Genomic DNA, 7,646 nt, shown 5'->3' with positions numbered 1-7,646 from the left:
TGAATTTTGACTTCGATCTCTGAATTTTGACTTCGATCTCTGAATTTTGACTTCGATCTCTGAATTTTGACTTCAATCTCTGAATTCTGCCTTTTTTTGTCTGAATTCTGATTGAATTCTGACTGCTGACAAACAGGTTAGCAACAAGCTGTAGCCATGTCTGTTTTAGAGACTAAACTAGCTCTCTTGTTTTAATCACCTTCTGCTCTTCCATTAATGAAATAGCATCACCAGGGACCCCTTGGGCACGTAAAAAGTCACCTAATCCGGTCATTTTCCACCAAAGTGTTACTGGCCCTCCCAAACAACTCACATCTTTGTCAGTGAAGCTGAGGGCTTCCACATCATGGTGCCCAATAAGATCCAAAATTCTGAGATTAAAGTCAGAATTCTGAGGAAAAAAGTAAGAATTCTGTTTAAAGTCAGAATTCTGAGATTAATGTCAGAATTCTGACTTGTTTCCCATTTTAAACTGAAGTAATATTTAAGAATCAGTTAACTTTTTTATTTTTTCAGTGGCCCTAATCCTCTTCCATAGAGCTGCGTTTGATAAATTACACTTTCAATATTTGTATAGAGCAATAGAAGATGTCATCATGTTTCGATCTTTGGTTAGTATTTTTTTAATACCTCATTTGACTTGGTCATTCATTTACATCTGCATTCATGGTCCTATCTCTGAGTGGGCATGTGGCCCAAGAAAAATACACTATTTGTAAAATAAACACTATATCACAATGATACACTTACTATGTCTCAGTGGTCAGTTTATGTAATCTTATAACCCCTTTGTTTTCTAAATGATTATAAACAGGTATCTCAATAAATGAACATTGCTATATATTTGTTCTCTAGTATTGTGTACTGTCCCTTTAGGTAAGGTTTCCCTGTATGTGGGCTTGGATCAATAGATATTTCTCAAGGTGAAGGTGGGTCAAAAATTCTGCTATTTAACCTTTAAAGAGGAACAAGAACATGTGAGCATGTTACCCAAGCCATCGCTCTCTTCCCGTCAGATTACTGATTATTACAGGATGTTTTAACTGTTTTCATAGTCTGGTCACATTCATAAGTAAAGTATAATTCGAAAAACACTTCAAACAACTAGAATCACAAGTAATGAGTTATATTATATGCTCAACTCCACTACTTCCTGAACTTTAGCCCGCTACTTTGTTTCCTGTCTTTAATTTCTGGACTAACTGATTAATCCAGGTGTGTCTGGCTATTCTCGTAATGGTTACTGAAGTCACACACATCTGGATTAATCATTTGGAACAGTAATAAAAGATGGGGAAACAAAGGAATTGGCTGAAGTTCGGGAAGTAGTAGAGTTGGGCAATCACCCAATTACGACTCGATAGCGGCAACTCTTCATTTTTTCAGATCCATGTTAAAGATGGAGTTTAGAGACAACTATGAAAGATTTATTTTACTTGTTGGGATTTTATTTGACCATCATCCTCATTTGTAGTGTTGCATTTTTTTTACTTTTGTACGACTAATCAAGTTAGTTTTTTTTATATCAAATCATTTGGGTTTTTAAATATTATTAAATCACTATTGCTTCTTTTTTTTTTAAATGTATAGATGACAAAAGCAGTAAAATTGACATAATTAAAGCTGCTACTGTCTGTCTCCGACAGTCTGAACCCAAATACTTATGACAATGTTTACACCTGAAATTAAAAGAAAAATGTTTCCTCTACCAATGTTACTTAATGTTAAAGACAAAGACTCCTTCCAGGCCTCGCCCAGGTTTATAAAAGCGTCTTGTGACTGCAGCATCACATGAGCCTGTCAACTGATTGACTTTTACTTTCTCTTCCTTGTGCACTTTTAATATTTTTTTTTTTACTTGTCTACACTTCCTTTATATACTACTGGGTGTGTAGCTTTGAGATAGACACTTGATAATAATACTGCTCAAAAAGCAAAAATTTTGTCAGGGCCCGTTTCTTCCTAGAATAATCCCCGTAGTCATCGTTGTAATTCATGAAGGTAAACCCCTATGCAGTTGTTCCAGGTTTCTTTAGCAGAGTCCAGATTGTTCATCCTTTCTGCTGCACTGTTAGCATGTCTGCATCCATCAGGAAAACTGATTAGTGAATGCTGACAGTGTGCCGATTCAACATTAGCTAATGAATTGGACTGGCTTCCTTTGCTAATACCCCCCCCCTAAGATGTACAGACTGATTGGAAAGCATTGTGTATCTTTGTGCCTAGCATAAAGCTAACCTTTTGCTTTGCTGGTACTCTGATATGCTGAGGTTTAGTCCATTTTTTATGTCAGTTGGAACTTTTTGATTAAATGAGCCATGCTTTAAACGTTAAAACATATTTATATCTGGCTAATTACAATATATAAATAGGTTTTTCAACCAATGGCCTGTTACTAACTGCTGCATTTTGTATCAGTGCTTCATTACAGTTATCATGGTGGTTTCACAGACCACTCCAGAGCAAGTCATCCTGCATCATCTTCAGGCGAAGGCAGAAACTGTGGTTACTCAAGCACAGAAAGAAACATGACTATCATTTTATCTGAATTTAAAGAATACTTTAGCAACCTGTAAAGATGTTACAACTTTCCAGTTTTATGCTGATATTTTATCTGAGCTGTCATCTAAAAGGACACATTTTGCTCCCTCCCCCATTCATAGCTCAAATTGGAGAGGACGGTTTAGTCTAATGACCAGGCTTGAAGAGCGAAGCATAAAAGATGCTCGAACATTTAGTCTGCTGCCTTGCATGCATGTGACAGCTGTGTTTACTTTGCTTCGGTTATAGCGATGAGGTCACATTACTGATGCTCTGATAGGGTTGCCGATTGTGGCATGCTCTTTGCAACAACGGTAAAATAACTAAGTCGTAAACTGCATTTTAACTTTCAGCAGGGTTAAAAAATAAAAAAACATTTAAAATGTGGATTTCTTGCAAATATATTTTAGGATTTTTTTATATATTTAAGGATTGCAGCTCATTAGGTGCATAACAAACCTGCATACTGATCTTTACTTTGGTCAGGCAAAAAAAAATGGTATCATTTTTAAAGAGGAACATCTTGTTTCCTAAACTGATCGATTAAAGATATTCACTGAATAAGGGCCGTGTGCAAACCAGAGAACATTAAGGTAACAGCGGGACTATTCTCATATAACTCTAGGGTACACCTTAAAAGCCTTGGTGGGTAGAATGAATATTTATACATTCAAGTAAAATATTCATATTTTTATAAATATTGAACAGGTGCACATATAATAACAACAGATTGTGGTTTGCGTAATTTTTTACATATAGGAAGCAAAATTATTGGAGTGTTTTTCTAAATAAACTCATGGTTTAGATTAATAAAGATCTTCAAAACTCTAACGCTGTTGTAGTTTGATCGTGTTTGCATTAGCTTGTTTATCTCTAACTGCATTCTGTTTTGGACTAAGGTCTTTGTGGCATTCAGTTTCCTGTTTCAGTTTAAAAGAGAAGAAAGCATCGTGTTCAATCTGAGATTGATTAAAAGTGTTGCTGCTGCTACAAACATTTCATTTAAAATGACTCGCTCTTTAGCTAAAGATATTTATAAAAAGACACACTAACAATGGAAAGTATGTGCATATTTAATTGTGGAACAGATATGGAGATTAAGCACAGATTGAACATAAATATTGAAAAGGAGGTATAAAAAAAGCAATTTCTTACTAAATATAAATTAGGGATAAATGCAAAATACCTAAATGTGTGAAATACTATTAGAGGATCTGGGTATTTCTATCACTCAAAATGTTATTTTGAAATAATTCCAGATTATGTCTATTGATATGTAGTGCATAATCTAGTACAAATACTAATATAGATGTAGTATATAAATAGAAATGTATAAATAGAAGTAAAAAAGGTTCCAGAAAATTAAAATAAAAGGTATGAACACCTCCTCTTTCGTTTTCAGATATGGAAATAGAATTATTTGATTTGATGATTTCTTGAACTTTAAATGTTTTGCTGCTGTTAGTTTTGGCCTTAATAATAAAGTTCTGGTAAAAGTCACAAGAACCCGTTCAGGGTTTTCCTACTTCTCCTTTTAATCATCACTGAAAACAGGAGTTCAAATAATTGTCCTTTCCGCTGATTGTTGACCTAATTTTTAGCCTTGATCAGATTTGTTAAAATATTAGAAACGATCTAACATTCACTGTTTTATGATGGGGCTTTAGCAAATTGTAGAACTATTCGTTTTGGATTCAGTTCAGTGTATTTATCTGGTACTGATTCAGAAACTAACCAGACAATCAAGCCTAGTTACTGTTCAGTTATGCAGAACCCACTTTTGTCTAAAATCAACTCAAATACAGCTAAGGTTCTGATCCAGTTACGTAAAACCTGAATAGATTGTAATGATAATTCACTATAGTCAAACTCAGCTGATCTAAAATATCTCCTCTCATACGTCCTCCTTCCCTTACTTCATGCACATAAACTGATCCCGCTTCTTTCTTGCCTTCTTCCTCTATGTCTCATAGTGCAGTGTTTACTAGAGGTGCATTAAAAGTTTTCTGAGTCAACAACAATACATTTTTTTCCTAATGGGGTTCTCTAACCTCCTCACAGCCCTCTGCCCTGTATTTTTTAGTTGTTTTTGTTTAGTGGATTTGAATTACTGGTTAATAAACCGATTTTCCTGAACTTCATTCTTGTGTAAAGGCAAAGACACCTGCATAAAAGCGTACCTTGAGGAAAGGTTTGCAAAACACTGCTCTGAACTATTCAGACCTCCGAGCTAAGCCATAAATCAGCGCAGAAATCTAATTTCAAATGGATTTTAAAGGTTAGAGTCCATTTGTGAATGCACCTTTACAAAGTGAATTATTTGAATAGTTCTATAATTTTGTACTCCATCAAAGTTCAGGCTCTTTTTATATTTCTATGTTCATCTTAGAATGGAATCTCTCACAAAATATTTTGAACCGAGTAAATATCCAAAAGATGCTACAACTAATGCATTTATCAAACAGTTTATACATCAGAATGTGATTTTTGGTTTGCCATGCACTTTATATTCCGCTCTTATTTTCTGCCAAATCATCCTAAAAGGTAAAGTGCATCCACTTGAAATTCATTTGTATTAAAGATTTTAAATTTCACTTAAGTATGAACCCTTTTGCCCATAAGTAAAATAAACCATGTAGATTAAAATATGCACCTGAAATAAAATATGATTTAGTCTTTACTCTGTTTGTGTGAATAAAGTTGGGCTATTGTGAAAAGAACTTTAAGCTTGAGCTCAAAAAGACGGATGTTTCACGATGTCCCCCCTTCATCGACAATCTGTTCAATAAACGGCCGGCTTTACTTCCTGCTCTTTGGTGGAATCTCATTGGCTGTTTGGTCTCCGTTTGGAAACCTAATTTATTTGGCTTGAAGGACCTTGGTTGTGAGCGTTCACACACACACACACACCAGAACAGTGTCAGTATGCCGTTAATCCCACTGGTCCTGATGAATTGTCCTCATTGGGTAATCCTGGTCGGGGGAGGGCGGAGAATCTGTGTTACTTCTGGTTAATCTGAGACACAGTAGAAGCTCGGGGGTGTTAAATCTATATTTTCTCTCAGGGACTGCATGGTGGCCTATGCAGTACTGACCATATGGTGCCATGAAGCCCTCTTCACCAGAGGGTTGGTTCTCTTTCTTCACATTACACATTCCTAATAGTCTTAAAGTTGAAGATTTTGGCAGTATACTCAGTGTCCCACTCTGGTTTAATAACAAGAATTTAATGCCAGAACTGTATTTTTGTCAATAAGTTTTAGCAATGACGTCTATTTATCATGAAGATTATAGAGTACTAAGTGTAGACATATAGGTATTCCTTTTTTTATTATTATTTGTTTGCCTTTCACATCTTTTTGCATATAAAAAAAAATTTTTAAATTTTTTTTTTTTCTTTCTCTTACATAACAGAAGTTAAACTCTGGTATACAGCTTTGTTGTAATTAATCAAAGGGGAAATGATACACCACTCATTTTTGGTTATGTTGTGAAACACCCTGTTAATTTGTACCTCTGACAAACACCCCTGTGATGAAAGAAAGAAGAAGTATTTTGTAGTTAATATGATGTGAGGTGGAAAGCCAATGCAGTTGGGATGTGATGGGGCAAACATTTAATTTTACAGTGCTGAGTTTTGGATAAGATGTAATTCATTCTTTTTTGTGCAATACTAAAAAGTAGGAAATTGAGGAAATCTAAATGGGAAGAAACCAAGCTATGGCAGTGGAGCAACTTAAAAGAGAGGGTTGGAGACATTGTTTATTACAAATGTGGAGGTAAACGGACCGGGTAATATTGAGATGAGAGGAAAAATAAGAGAATTGTCAAGTATGACACCCAGACTCTTGAATGTGGAGAGGGAAAAATGGAAAAATTTTGACATTTTTATGTTCTAGTTTTTTCGCCTATTAAAAGTAGTTTTGCTTTAAACTTCTTGTCAGAGGAGGAGGATGGTGGGAGTATGGAGTTTGGTTTGGATGAGAGATAGAGCTGAGTCTCATCCACATGGCAATGAAAATTAGTATTATACTTCTAGAATATGTGGCCAAGGGGGAGGATGTAGATGATAAACAATAAGGGCCCCAGGACAGAGCCCAGGGAAACATCTAAGATAACGGGGACAAGATGTAAATGATTTTAACTGAAGGATTTGATACTCAATACCATTTTTTACAACATGGGGATAAAAATGACAAATAATTAAAGGCATAACAAATATATTTATTGAGATAAAACTCAATGTTGAACATTCTTCCTCAAGAGATTCATAGGTTTTATTAGTTAAATAAGTGCACTAGTAAATGTAAATTTCATACCCCAAATAAAACATAATTTGACAATGTATTAAGGTTGTTTGTGACATTACTCTTTTATTGTGCAAGAAATCTAGAAATCTCCAATTGGCAATGGCAATTTCCATCAGAACTGTGGCTGCAGCATTTTGGATCATCTGAAGGCTTTTAACTACAGTTTGTGGACTTCCTGATTGTAAAGAATTACAATAGTAGTTTTAGAAATGATTAACCTATCCCTGTTACATGGATATGCACCTCAAGCTTTAAGATAGCTGTAATTAAACCTTTACTTAAGAAACTTTCTCTTGACCCAGACTTGGGAGGTGGCTCGGAGCTAGTCTGCCTGATTTTGTGGTTTCTTCCTGTTAAAAGGGAGTTTTCCTCTTCATTGTCGCTTCTTATTTGCTTGCTGTAAGGGATTGCTGAAGAGTCAATGAGTCAACAATCAGTTGGTTTTACCTTAGATAGAAAACTTTGAACCAATCTGACTGAATGATCTAGTTGAATTGTCTCTATAAAGTGACTTGTGATGATGTGTTGTGAAGTGGTGTTGTATGAATAAACTGAACTGTATTGAATTAATCTGTTGCTTGGAAATAGGAACATCTTGTGTAGGAACTTGTTCTTGACAAAATAATTCCCTTAATCAGGGCTTATTGACAAACTCGAAAACACTGTATTTAATGAAAGTACATTTTAACATGTACAATCTGACCTCTCTTAGTGGTTGAAAACATACCATTCTAACACTTCACACTCTTCACACTAATTTCTAAAGTCTGTAGATATTCAGTCATCATCTTATTC

At 35.0% G+C, this 7,646-nt stretch overlaps 1 protein-coding gene across 1 annotated transcript in view; it reads left to right on the top strand.

Moving 5' to 3' along the window:
• The window catches only part of LOC107103370 (dnaJ homolog subfamily C member 5-like), an 18,173-nt gene that overhangs the window by 1,067 nt on the left and 9,460 nt on the right, over positions 1-7,646 (top strand). The gene's annotated exons all lie outside the window — the stretch shown is intronic.

Source organism: Cyprinodon variegatus, unplaced genomic scaffold (assembly GCF_000732505.1).
Source record: "Cyprinodon variegatus isolate N-32 unplaced genomic scaffold, C_variegatus-1.0 Scaffold1434, whole genome shotgun sequence".
Classification (NCBI taxonomy): Eukaryota; Metazoa; Chordata; class Actinopteri; order Cyprinodontiformes; family Cyprinodontidae; genus Cyprinodon; species Cyprinodon variegatus.
The sequence above is the reverse complement of the archived record's forward strand: the minus strand, read 5'-3'. Positions and strand labels throughout refer to the sequence as shown.